The sequence below is a fragment of the Amblyomma americanum genome, chromosome 8 (assembly GCF_052857255.1).
Source record: "Amblyomma americanum isolate KBUSLIRL-KWMA chromosome 8, ASM5285725v1, whole genome shotgun sequence".
In the NCBI taxonomy this organism is placed as follows: domain Eukaryota; kingdom Metazoa; phylum Arthropoda; class Arachnida; order Ixodida; family Ixodidae; genus Amblyomma; species Amblyomma americanum.
The window spans coordinates 84887567-84899806 of record NC_135504.1 but is presented as its reverse complement, the minus strand read 5'-3'; the positions used below and the strand labels follow the sequence as shown (position 1 = coordinate 84899806).

Here is a 12240-nt window from a genome sequence, read left to right as displayed (position 1 = left end):
GGGTTACCTTGATGCCGTGAATTGTTCTGGCGTGCTAGCTCAGTTGGTTATAGCGTCGTGCCAATAACGCGAAGGTCGTACGTGCGATCCCTGCGCAGGCCATGGTTTCCTTTCTTTTCTCCTGCTCTCAGCGCAGCCGACCGTACGTGCCGCAGGGAGGGCCAGTTTTTCCCCTGCCGCCCACACAAACGTGTTGTGTGGATAGAAGAAGGACGAATGGAGTGGGTTACCTTGATGCCGTGAATTGTTCTGGCCTGCTAGCTCAGTTGGTTAGAGCGTCGTGCTTATAACGCGAAGGTCGCACGTGCGATTCCTGCGCAGGCCATGGTTTCCTTTTTTTTCTCCTGCTCTCAGCGCAGCTGACCGTACGTGCCGCAGGGAGGGCCAGTTTTTCCTCTGCCGCGCACACAAACGTGTTGTGTGGATGGAAGGATGAATGGAGTGGGTTACCTTGATGCCGTGAATTGTTCTGCCCTGCTAGCTCAGTTGGTTAGAGCGTCGTGCTAATAACGCGAAGGTCGTACGTGCGATCCCTGCGCAGGCCATGGTTTCCTTTCTTTTTCCTGCTCTCAGCGCAGCTGACCGTACGTGCCGCAGAGAGAGGCCAATTTTTCCTCTGCCGCCCACACAAACGTGTTGTGTGGATAGAATAAGGACGAATGGAGTGGGTTACCTTGATGCCGTGAATTGTTCTGGCGTGCTAGCTCAGTTGGTTATAGCGTCGTGCTAATAACGCGAAGGTCGCACGTGCGATCCCTGCGCAGGCCATGGTTTCCTTTATTTTCTCCTGCTCTCAGCGCAGCTGACCGTACGTGCCGCAGGGAGCGCCAGTTTTTCCTCTGCCGCCCGCACAAACATGTTGTGTGGATAGAAGAAGTACGAATGGAGTGGGTTACCTCGAAGCCGTGAATTGTTCTGGCGTGTAGCTCAGTCGGTTAGAGTGTCGTGCTAATAACGCGAGGGTCGTACGTGCGATCCCTGCACAGGCCATTGTTTCCTTTTTTTACTCCTGCTCTCAGCGCAGCTGACCGTACGTGCCGCAGGGAGGCCAGTTTTTCCTCTGCCGCCCGCAAAAACGTGTTGTGTGGATAGAAGAAGGACGAATGGAGTGGGTTACCTTGATGCCGTGAATTGTTCTGGCCTGCTAGCTCAGTTGGTTAGAGCGTCGTGCTTATAACGCGAAGTTCGCACGTGCGATCCCTGCGCAGGCCATGGTTTCCTTTTTTTACTCCTGCTCTCAGCGCAGCTGACCGTACGTGCCACACGGAGGGCCAGTTTTTCCTCTGCCGCCCAAACAAACGTGTTGTGTGGATAGAAGAAGGACGAATGGAGTGGGTTACCTTGATGCCGTGAATTGTTCTGGCGTGCTAGCTCAGTTGGTTAGAGCATTGTGCTTATAACGCGAAGGTCGCACGTGCGATCCCTGCGCAGGCCATGGTTTCCTTTTTTTTTCTCCTGCTCCCAGCGCAGCTGACCGTACGTGCCGCAGGGAGGGCCAGTTTTTCCCCTGCCGCCCACACAAACGTGTTGTGTGGATAGAAGAAGGACGAATGGAGTGGGTTACCTTGATGCCGTGAATTGTTCTGGCGTGCTAGCTCAGTTGGTTATAGCGTCGTGCTAATAACGAGAAGGTCGCACGTGCGATCCCTGCGCAGGCCATGGTTTCCTTTATTTTCTCCTGCTCTCAGCGCAGCTGACCGTACGTGCCGCAGGGAGCGCCAGTTTTTCCTCTGCCGCCCGCACAAACGTGTTGTGTGGATAGAAGAAGTACGAATGGAGTGGGTTACCTCGAAGCCGTGAATTGTTCTGGCGTGTAGCTCAGTCGGTTAGAGTGTCGTGCTAATAACGCGAGGGTCGTACGTGCGATCCCTGCACAGGCCATTGTTTCCTTTTTTTACTCCTGCTCTCAGCGCAGCTGACCGTACGTGCCGCAGGGAGGGCCAGTTTTTCCTCTGCCGCCCGCAAAAACGTGTTGTGTGGATAGAAGAAGGACGAATGGAGTGGGTTACCTTGATGCCGTGAATTGTTCTGGCCTGCTAGCTCAGTTGGTTAGAGCGTCGTGCTTATAACGCGAAGTTCGCACGTGCGATCCCTGCGCAGGCCATGGTTTCCTTTTTTTACTCCTGCTCTCAGCGCAGCTGACCGTACGTGCCACACGGAGGGCCAGTTTTTCCTCTGCCGCCCAAACAAACGTGTTGTGTGGATAGAAGAAGGACGAATGGAGTGGGTTACCTTGATGCCGTGAATTGTTCTGGCGTGCTAGCTCAGTTGGTTAGAGCATTGTGCTTATAACGCGAAGGTCGCACGTGCGATCCCTGCGCAGGCCATGGTTTCCTTTTTTTTTCTCCTGCTCCCAGCGCAGCTGACCGTACGTGCCGCAGGGAGGGCCAGTTTTTCCCCTGCCGCCCACACAAACGTGTTGTGTGGATAGAAGAAGGACGAATGGAGTGGGTTACCTTGATGCCGTGAATTGTTCTGGCGTGATAGCTCAGTTGGTTAGCGTGTCGTGCTAATAACGCGAAGGTCGTACGTGCGATCCCTGCGCAGGCCATGGTTTCCTTTTTTTTTCTTCTGCTCTCAGCGCAGCTCACCGTACGTGGCGCAGGGAGGGCCAGTTTTTCCTCTGCCGCCCACACAAACGTGTTGTGTGGATAGAAAAAGGACGAATGGAGTGGGTTACCTTGATGCCGTGAATTGTTCTGGCGTGCTAGCTCAGTTGGTTACAGCGTCGTGCTAATAACGCGAAGGTCGTACGTGCGTTCCCTGCGCAGTCCATGGTTTTCTTTTTGTTCTCCTGCTCTCAGCGCAGCTGACCGTACGTGGCGCAGGGAGGGACAGTTTTTCCTCCGCCGCCCACACAAACGTGTAGTGTGGATAGAAGGATAGAAGGACGAATGGAGTGGGTTAGCTTAATGCCGTGAATTGTTCTGGCCTGCTAGCTCAGTTGGTTAGAGCGTCGTGCTAATAACGCGAAGATCGTAAGTGCGAACCCTGCGCAGGCCATGGTTTCCTTTTTTTGCTCCTGCTCTCAGCGCAGCTGACCGTACGTGGCGCAGGGAGGGCCAGTTTTTCCTCTGCCGCCCACTCAAACGTGTTGTGTGGATAGAAGGACGAATGGAGTGGGTTACCTTGATGCCGTGAACTGTTCTGGCCTACTAGCTCACTTGGTTAGAGCGTCGTGCTAATAACGCGAAGGTCGTACGGGCGATCCCTGCGCAGGCCATGGTTTCCTTTTTTTTCTGCTGCTCTCAGCGCAGCTGACCGTACGTGGCGCAGGGAGGGCTAGTTTTACTCTGCCGCCCACACAAACGTGTTGAATGGATAGAAGGACGAATGGAGTGGTTTACCTTGATGCCATGAATTGTTCTGGCGTGCTAGCTCAGTTGGTTAGCGTGTCGTGCTAATAACGCGAAGGTCGTACGTGCGATCCCTGCGCAGGCCATGGTTTCCTTTTTTTGTCCTGCTCTCAGCGCAGCTGACCGTACGTGCCGCAAGGGTGGGCCAGTTTTTCCTCTGCCGCCCGCACAAACATGTTGTGCGTATAGAAGAAGGACGAATAGAGTGGGTTACCTTGATGCCGTGAATTGTTCTGGCGTACTAGCTCAGTTGGTTAGAGCGTCGTGCTAATAACGCGAATGTCGCACGTGCGATCCCTGCGCAGGCCATTGTTTCCTTTTTTTACTCCTGCTCTCAGCGCAGCTGACCGTACGTGCCGCAGGGAGGGCCAGTTTCTCCTCTGCCGCCCACACAAACGTGTTGTGTGGATAGAATAAGGACGAATGGAGTGGGTTACCTTGATGCCGTGAATTGTTCTGGCGTGCTAGCTCAGTTGGTTAGAGTGTCGTGCTAATAACGCGAAGGTCGTACGTGCGATCCCTGCACAGGCCACGGTTTCCTTTTTTTGCTCCTGCTCTCAGCGCAGCTGACCGTACGTGCCGCAGAGAGATGCCAGTTTTTCCTCTGCCGCCCACACAAACGTGTTGTGCGGATAGAAGAAGGACGATTGGAGTGGGTTACCTTGATGCCGCTAATTGTTCTGGCGTGCTAGCTCAGTTGGTTATAGTGTCGTGCTAATAACGCGAAGGTCGTACGTGCGATCCCTGCGCAGGCCATGGTTTCCTTTCTTTTCTCCTGCTCTCAGCGCAGCTGACCGTACGTGCCGCAGGGAGGGCCAGTTTTTCCCCTGCCGCCCACACAAACGTGTTGTGTGGATAGAAGAAGGACGAATGGAGTGGGTTACCTTGATGCCGTGAATTGTTCTGGCCTGCTAGCTCAGTTGGTTAGAGCGTCGTGCTAATAACGCGAAGGTCGTACGTGCGATCCCTGCGCAGGCCATGATTTTTTTTTATTTGCTCCTGCTCTCAGCGCAGCTGACCGGACGTGCCGCAGGGAGGGCCAGTTTTTCCTCTGCCGCCCACCCAAACGTGTTGTGTGGATAGAAGAAGGACGAATGGAGTGGGTTACCTTGATGCCGTGAATTGTTCTGGCGTGCTAGCTCAGTTGGTTATAGCGTCGTGCTAATAACGCGAAGGTCGCACGTGCGATCCCTGCGCAGGCCATGGTTTCCTTTTTTTTCTCCTGCTCTCAGCGCAGCTGACCGTACGTGCCGCAGGGAGGGCCAGTTTTTCCTCTGCCGCGCACACAAACGTGTTGTGTGGATGGAAGGATGAATGGAGTGGGTTACCTTGATGCCGTGAATTGTTCTGCCCTGCTAGCTCAGTTGGTTACAGCGTCGTGCTAATAACGCGAAGGTCGTACGTGCGATCCCTGCGCAGGCCATGGTTTCTTTTCTTTTTCCTGCTCTCAGCGCAGCTGACCGTACGTGCCGCAGAGAGAGGCCAATTTTTCCTCTGCCGCCCACACAAACGTGTTGTGTGGATAGAATAAGGACGAAAGGAGTGGGTTACCTTGATGCCGTGAATTGTTCTGGCGTGCTAGCTCAGTTGGTTATAGCGTCGTGCTAATAACGCGAAGGTCGCACGTGCGATCCCTGCGCAGGCCATGGTTTCCTTTTTTTTCTCCTGCTCTCAGCGCAGCTGACCGTACGTGCCGCAGGGAGGGCCAGTTTTTCCTCTGCCGCCCGCACAAACGTGTTGTGTGGATAGAAGAAGGACGAATGGAGTGGGTTACCTTGAAGCCGTGAATTGTTCTGGCGTGCTAGCTCAGTCGGTTAGAGTGTCGTGCTAATAACGCGAGGGTCGTACATGCGACACCTGCACAGGCCATTGTTTCCTTTTTTTACTCCTGCTCTCAGCGCAGCTGACCGTACGTGCCGCAGGGAGGGCCAGTTTTTCCTCTGCCGCCCGCACAAACGTGTTGTGTGGATAGAAGAAGGACGAATGGAGTAGGTTACCTTGATGCCGTGAATTGTTCTGGCGTGCTAGCTCAGTTGGTTATAGCGTCGTGCTAATAACGCGAAGGTCGTACGTGCGATCCCTGCGAAGGCCATGGTTTCCTTTTTTATCTCCTGCTCTCAGCGCAGCTGACCGTACGTGCCGCAGGGAGGGCCAGTTTTTCCTCTGCCGCCCACACAAACGTGTTGTGCGGATAGAAGAAGGACGATTGGAGTGGGTTCCCTTGATGCCGTGAATTGTTCTGGCCTGGTAGCTCAGTTGGTTAGAGCGTCGTGCTTATAACGCGAAGGTCGCACGTGCGATTCCTGCGCAGGCCATGGTTTCCTTTTTTTTCTCCTGCTCTCAGCGCAGCTGACCGTACGTGAGGCAGGGAGGGCCAGTTTTTCCTCTGCCGCCCACACAAACGTGTTGTGTGGATAGAAGAAGGACGAATGGAGTGGGTTACCTTGATGCCGTGAATTGTTCTGGCGTGGTAGCTCAGTTGGTTACAGCGTCGTGCTAATAACACGCGAAGCTCGTACGTGCGATCCCTGCGCAGGCCATGGTTTCCTTTTATTTCTCCTGCTCTCAGAGCAGCTGACCGTACGTGGCGCAGGGAGGGCCAGTTTGTCCTCGTCCGCCCACACAAACGTGTTGTGTGGATAGAAGAAGGACGAATGGAGTGGGTTTCCTTGATGCCGTGAATTGTTCTGCCCTGCTAGCTCAGTTGGTTAGAGCGTCGTGCTGATAACGCGAAGGTCGTACGTGCGATCCCTGCGCAGGCCATGATTTTCTTTTTTTTGCTCCTGCTCTCAGCGCAGCTGACCGTACGTGCCGCAGGGAGGGCCAGTTTTTCCTCTGCCGCCCACCCAAACGTGTTGTGTGGATAGAAGAAGGACGAATGGAGTGGGTTACCTTGATGCCGTGAATTGTTCTGGCGTGCTAGCTCAGTTGGTTATAGCATCGTGCTAATAACGCGAAGGTCGCACGTGCGATCCCTGCGCAGGCCATGGTTTCCTTTTTTTTCTCCTGCTCTCAGCGCAGCTGACCGTACGTGCCGCAGGGAGGGCCAGTTTTTCCTCTGCCGCGCACACAAACGTGTTGTGTGGATGGAAGGATGAATGGAGTGGGTTACCTTGATGCCGTGAATTGTTCTGCCCTGCTAGCTCAGTTGGTTACAGCGTCGTGCTAATAACGCGAAGGTCGTACGTGCGATCCCTGCGCAGGCCATGGTTTCCTTTCTTTTTCCTGCTCTCAGCGCAGCTGACCGTACGTGCCGCAGAGAGAGGCCAATTTTTCCTCTGCCGCCCACACAAACGTGTTGTGTGGATAGAATAACGACGAAAGGAGTGGGTTACCTTGATGCCGTGAATTGTTCTGGCGTGCTAGCTCAGTTGGTTATAGCGTCGTGCTAATAACGCGAAGGTCGCACGTGCGATCCCTGCGCAGGCCATGGTTTCCTTTTTTTTCTCCTGCTCTCAGCGCAGCTGACCGTACGTGCCGCAGGGAGGGCCAGTTTTTCCTCTGCCGCCCGCACAAACGTGTTGTGTGGATAGAAGAAGGACGAATGGAGTGGGTTACCTTGAAGCCGTGAATTGTTCTGGCGTGCTAGCTCAGTCGGTTAGAGTGTCGTGCTAATAACGCGAGGGTCGTACATGCGACACCTGCACAGGCCATTGTTTCCTTTTTTTACTCCTGCTCTCAGCGCAGCTGACCGTACGTGCCGCAGGGAGGGCCAGTTTTTCCTCTGCCGCCCGCACAAACGTGTTGTGTGGATAGAAGAAGGACGAATGGAGTGGGTTACCTTGATGCCGTGAATTGTTCTGGCGTGCTAGCTCAGTTGGTTATAGCGTCGTGCTAATAACGCGAAGGTCGTACGTGCGATCCTGCGCAGGCCATGGTTTCCTTTATTTTCTCCTGCTCTCAGCGCAGCTGGACCGTACGTGCCGCAGGGAGCGCCAGTTTTTCCTCTGCCGCCCGCACAAACGTGTTGTGTGGATAGAAGAAGTACGAATGGAGTGGGTTACCTCGAAGCCGTGAATTGTTCTGGCGTGTAGCTCAGTCGGTTAGAGTGTCGTGCTAATAACGCGAGGGTCGTACGTGCGATCCCTGCACAGGCCATTGTTTCCTTTTTTTACTCCTGCTCTCAGCGCAGCTGACCGTACGTGCCGCAGGGAGGGCCAGTTTTTCCTCTGCCGCCCGCAAAAACGTGTTGTGTGGATAGAAGAAGGACGAATGGAGTGGGTTACCTTGATGCCGTGAATTGTTCTGGCCTGCTAGCTCAGTTGGTTAGAGCGTCGTGCTTATAACGCGAAGTTCGCACGTGCGATCCCTGCGCAGGCCATGGTTTCCTTTTTTTACTCCTGCTCTCAGCGCAGCTGACCGTACGTGCCACACGGAGGGCCAGTTTTTCCTCTGCCGCCCAAACAAACGTGTTGTGTGGATAGAAGAAGGACGAATGGAGTGGGTTACCTTGATGCCGTGAATTGTTCTGGCGTGCTAGCTCAGTTGGTTAGAGCATTGTGCTTATAACGCGAAGGTCGCACGTGCGATCCCTGCGCAGGCCATGGTTTCCTTTTTTTTTCTCCTGATCCCAGCGCAGCTGACCGTACGTGCCGCAGGGAGGGCCAGTTTTTCCCCTGCCGCCCACACAAACGTGTTGTGTGGATAGAAGAAGGACGAATGGAGTGGGTTACCTTGATGCCGTGAATTGTTCTGGCGTGATAGCTCAGTTGGTTAGCGTGTCGTGCTAATAACGCGAAGGTCGTACGTGCGATCCCTGCGCAGGCCATGGTTTCCTTTTTTTTTCTTCTGCTCTCAGCGCAGCTCACCGTACGTGGCGCAGGGAGGGCCAGTTTTTCCTCTGCCGCCCACACAAACGTGTTGTGTGGATAGAAAAAGGACGAATGGAGTGGGTTACCTTGATGCCGTGAATTGTTCTGGCGTGCTAGCTCAGTTGGTTACAGCGTCGTGCTAATAACGCGAAGGTCGTACGTGCGTTCCCTGCGCAGTCCATGGTTTTCTTTTTGTTCTCCTGCTCTCAGCGCAGCTGACCGTACGTGGCGCAGGGAGGGACAGTTTTTCCTCCGCCGCCCACACAAACGTGTAGTGTGGATAGAAGGATAGAAGGACGAATGGAGTGGGTTAGCTTAATGCCGTGAATTGTTCTGGCCTGCTAGCTCAGTTGGTTAGAGCGTCGTGCTAATAACGCGAAGATCGTAAGTGCGAACCCTGCGCAGGCCATGGTTTCCTTTTTTTGCTCCTGCTCTCAGCGCAGCTGACCGTACGTGGCGCAGGGAGGGCCAGTTTTTCCTCTGCCGCCCACTCAAACGTGTTGTGTGGATAGAAGGACGAATGGAGTGGGTTACCTTGATGCCGTGAACTGTTCTGGCCTACTAGCTCACTTGGTTAGAGCGTCGTGCTAATAACGCGAAGGTCGTACGGGCGATCCCTGCGCAGGCCATGGTTTCCTTTTTTTTTCTGCTGCTCTCAGCGCAGCTGACCGTACGTGGCGCAGGGAGGGCTAGTTTTACTCTGCCGCCCACACAAACGTGTTGAATGGATAGAAGGACGAATGGAGTGGTTTACCTTGATGCCATGAATTGTTCTGGCGTGCTAGCTCAGTTGGTTAGCGTGTCGTGCTAATAACGCGAAGGTCGTACGTGCGATCCCTGCGCAGGCCATGGTTTCCTTTTTTTGTCCTGCTCTCAGCGCAGCTGACCGTACGTGCCGCAAGGGTGGGCCAGTTTTTCCTCTGCCGCCCGCACAAACATGTTGTGCGTATAGAAGAAGGACGAATAGAGTGGGTTACCTTGATGCCGTGAATTGTTCTGGCGTACTAGCTCAGTTGGTTAGAGCGTCGTGCTAATAACGCGAATGTCGCACGTGCGATCCCTGCGCAGGCCATTGTTTCCTTTTTTTACTCCTGCTCTCAGCGCAGCTGACCGTACGTGCCGCAGGGAGGGCCAGTTTCTCCTCTGCCGCCCACACAAACGTGTTGTGTGGATAGAATAAGGACGAATGGAGTGGGTTACCTTGATGCCGTGAATTGTTCTGGCGTGCTAGCTCAGTTGGTTAGAGTGTCGTGCTAATAACGCGAAGGTCGTACGTGCGATCCCTGCACAGGCCACGGTTTCCTTTTTTTGCTCCTGCTCTCAGCGCAGCTGACCGTACGTGCCGCAGAGAGATGCCAGTTTTTCCTCTGCCGCCCACACAAACGTGTTGTGCGGATAGAAGAAGGACGATTGGAGTGGGTTACCTTGATGCCGCTAATTGTTCTGGCGTGCTAGCTCAGTTGGTTATAGTGTCGTGCTAATAACGCGAAGGTCGTACGTGCGATCCCTGCGCAGGCCATGGTTTCCTTTCTTTTCTCCTGCTCTCAGCGCAGCTGACCGTACGTGCCGCAGGGAGGGCCAGTTTTTCCCCTGCCGCCCACACAAACGTGTTGTGTGGATAGAAGAAGGACGAATGGAGTGGGTTACCTTGATGCCGTGAATTGTTCTGGCCTGCTAGCTCAGTTGGTTAGAGCGTCGTGCTAATAACGCGAAGGTCGTACGTGCGATCCCTGCGCAGGCCATGATTTTTTTTTATTTGCTCCTGCTCTCAGCGCAGCTGACCGGACGTGCCGCAGAGAGGGCCAGTTTTTCCTCTGCCGCCCACCCAAACGTGTTGTGTGGATAGAAGAAGGACGAATGGAGTGGGTTACCTTGATGCCGTGAATTGTTCTGGCGTGCTAGCTCAGTTGGTTATAGCGTCGTGCTAATAACGCGAAGGTCGCACGTGCGATCCCTGCGCAGGCCATGGTTTCCTTTTTTTTCTCCTGCTCTCAGCGCAGCTGACCGTACGTGCCGCAGGGAGGGCCAGTTTTTCCTCTGCCGCGCACACAAACGTGTTGTGTGGATGGAAGGATGAATGGAGTGGGTTACCTTGATGCCGTGAATTGTTCTGCCCTGCTAGCTCAGTTGGTTACAGCGTCGTGCTAATAACGCGAAGGTCGTACGTGCGATCCCTGCGCAGGCCATGGTTTCTTTTCTTTTTCCTGCTCTCAGCGCAGCTGACCGTACGTGCCGCAGAGAGAGGCCAATTTTTCCTCTGCCGCCCACACAAACGTGTTGTGTGGATAGAATAAGGACGAAAGGAGTGGGTTACCTTGATGCCGTGAATTGTTCTGGCGTGCTAGCTCAGTTGGTTATAGCGTCGTGCTAATAACGCGAAGGTCGCACGTGCGATCCCTGCGCAGGCCATGGTTTCCTTTTTTTTCTCCTGCTCTCAGCGCAGCTGACCGTACGTGCCGCAGGGAGGGCCAGTTTTTCCTCTGCCGCCCGCACAAACGTGTTGTGTGGATAGAAGAAGGACGAATGGAGTGGGTTACCTTGAAGCCGTGAATTGTTCTGGCGTGCTAGCTCAGTCGGTTAGAGTGTCGTGCTAATAACGCGAGGGTCGTACATGCGACACCTGCACAGGCCATTGTTTCCTTTTTTTACTCCTGCTCTCAGCGCAGCTGACCGTACGTGCCGCAGGGAGGGCCAGTTTTTCCTCTGCCGCCCGCACAAACGTGTTGTGTGGATAGAAGAAGGACGAATGGAGTAGGTTACCTTGATGCCGTGAATTGTTCTGGCGTGCTAGCTCAGTTGGTTATAGCGTCGTGCTAATAACGCGAAGGTCGTACGTGCGATCCCTGCGAAGGCCATGGTTTCCTTTTTTATCTCCTGCTCTCAGCGCAGCTGACCGTACGTGCCGCAGGGAGGGCCAGTTTTTCCTCTGCCGCCCACACAAACGTGTTGTGCGGATAGAAGAAGGACGATTGGAGTGGGTTCCCTTGATGCCGTGAATTGTTCTGGCCTGGTAGCTCAGTTGGTTAGAGCGTCGTGCTTATAACGCGAAGGTCGCACGTGCGATTCCTGCGCAGGCCATGGTTTCCTTTTTTTTCTCCTGCTCTCAGCGCAGCTGACCGTACGTGAGGCAGGGAGGGCCAGTTTTTCCTCTGCCGCCCACACAAACGTGTTGTGTGGATAGAAGAAGGACGAATGGAGTGGGTTACCTTGATGCCGTGAATTGTTCTGGCGTGGTAGCTCAGTTGGTTACAGCGTCGTGCTAATAACACGCGAAGCTCGTACGTGCGATCCCTGCGCAGGCCATGGTTTCCTTTTATTTCTCCTGCTCTCAGAGCAGCTGACCGTACGTGGCGCAGGGAGGGCCAGTTTGTCCTCGTCCGCCCACACAAACGTGTTGTGTGGATAGAAGAAGGACGAATGGAGTGGGTTTCCTTGATGCCGTGAATTGTTCTGCCCTGCTAGCTCAGTTGGTTAGAGCGTCGTGCTGATAACGCGAAGGTCGTACGTGCGATCCCTGCGCAGGCCATGATTTTCTTTTTTTTGCTCCTGCTCTCAGCGCAGCTGACCGTACGTGCCGCAGGGAGGGCCAGTTTTTCCTCTGCCGCCCACCCAAACGTGTTGTGTGGATAGAAGAAGGACGAATGGAGTGGGTTACCTTGATGCCGTGAATTGTTCTGGCGTGCTAGCTCAGTTGGTTATAGCATCGTGCTAATAACGCGAAGGTCGCACGTGCGATCCCTGCGCAGGCCATGGTTTCCTTTTTTTTCTCCTGCTCTCAGCGCAGCTGACCGTACGTGCCGCAGGGAGGGCCAGTTTTTCCTCTGCCGCGCACACAAACGTGTTGTGTGGATGGAAGGATGAATGGAGTGGGTTACCTTGATGCCGTGAATTGTTCTGCCCTGCTAGCTCAGTTGGTTACAGCGTCGTGCTAATAACGCGAAGGTCGTACGTGCGATCCCTGCGCAGGCCATGGTTTCCTTTCTTTTTCCTGCTCTCAGCGCAGCTGACCGTACGTGCCGCAGAGAGAGGCCAATTTTTCCTCTGCCGCCCACACAAACGTGTTGTGTGGATAG

The 12240-nt window shown here is 54.3% G+C and overlaps 11 non-coding genes across 11 annotated transcripts; all 11 read left to right on the top strand.

The window, feature by feature from the left end:
• Positions 1–251: 251 nt before the first annotated feature.
• Positions 252–325, top strand: TRNAI-UAU (transfer RNA isoleucine (anticodon UAU)). Its single transcript has one exon. It is a non-coding gene; the product is annotated as a tRNA-Ile (tRNA).
• An 813-nt stretch (positions 326–1138) lies between these two features.
• TRNAI-UAU (transfer RNA isoleucine (anticodon UAU)) lies at positions 1139–1212 on the top strand. The gene has a single exon. It is a non-coding gene; the product is annotated as a tRNA-Ile (tRNA).
• A 149-nt stretch (positions 1213–1361) lies between these two features.
• TRNAI-UAU (transfer RNA isoleucine (anticodon UAU)) lies at positions 1362–1435 on the top strand. The gene has a single exon. It is a non-coding gene; the product is annotated as a tRNA-Ile (tRNA).
• A 595-nt stretch (positions 1436–2030) lies between these two features.
• On the top strand, positions 2031–2104 carry TRNAI-UAU (transfer RNA isoleucine (anticodon UAU)). The gene has a single exon. It is a non-coding gene; the product is annotated as a tRNA-Ile (tRNA).
• Positions 2105–2253: 149 nt separating this feature from the next.
• On the top strand, positions 2254–2327 carry TRNAI-UAU (transfer RNA isoleucine (anticodon UAU)). The gene has a single exon. It is a non-coding gene; the product is annotated as a tRNA-Ile (tRNA).
• A 3270-nt stretch (positions 2328–5597) lies between these two features.
• Positions 5598–5671, top strand: TRNAI-UAU (transfer RNA isoleucine (anticodon UAU)). The gene has a single exon. It is a non-coding gene; the product is annotated as a tRNA-Ile (tRNA).
• A 374-nt stretch (positions 5672–6045) lies between these two features.
• TRNAI-GAU (transfer RNA isoleucine (anticodon GAU)) lies at positions 6046–6119 on the top strand. The gene has a single exon. It is a non-coding gene; the product is annotated as a tRNA-Ile (tRNA).
• Positions 6120–7603: 1484 nt separating this feature from the next.
• Positions 7604–7677, top strand: TRNAI-UAU (transfer RNA isoleucine (anticodon UAU)). Its single transcript has one exon. It is a non-coding gene; the product is annotated as a tRNA-Ile (tRNA).
• A 149-nt stretch (positions 7678–7826) lies between these two features.
• On the top strand, positions 7827–7900 carry TRNAI-UAU (transfer RNA isoleucine (anticodon UAU)). The gene has a single exon. It is a non-coding gene; the product is annotated as a tRNA-Ile (tRNA).
• Positions 7901–11171: 3271 nt separating this feature from the next.
• Positions 11172–11245, top strand: TRNAI-UAU (transfer RNA isoleucine (anticodon UAU)). The gene has a single exon. It is a non-coding gene; the product is annotated as a tRNA-Ile (tRNA).
• A 374-nt stretch (positions 11246–11619) lies between these two features.
• Positions 11620–11693, top strand: TRNAI-GAU (transfer RNA isoleucine (anticodon GAU)). Its single transcript has one exon. It is a non-coding gene; the product is annotated as a tRNA-Ile (tRNA).
• Positions 11694–12240: the final 547 nt, after the last annotated feature.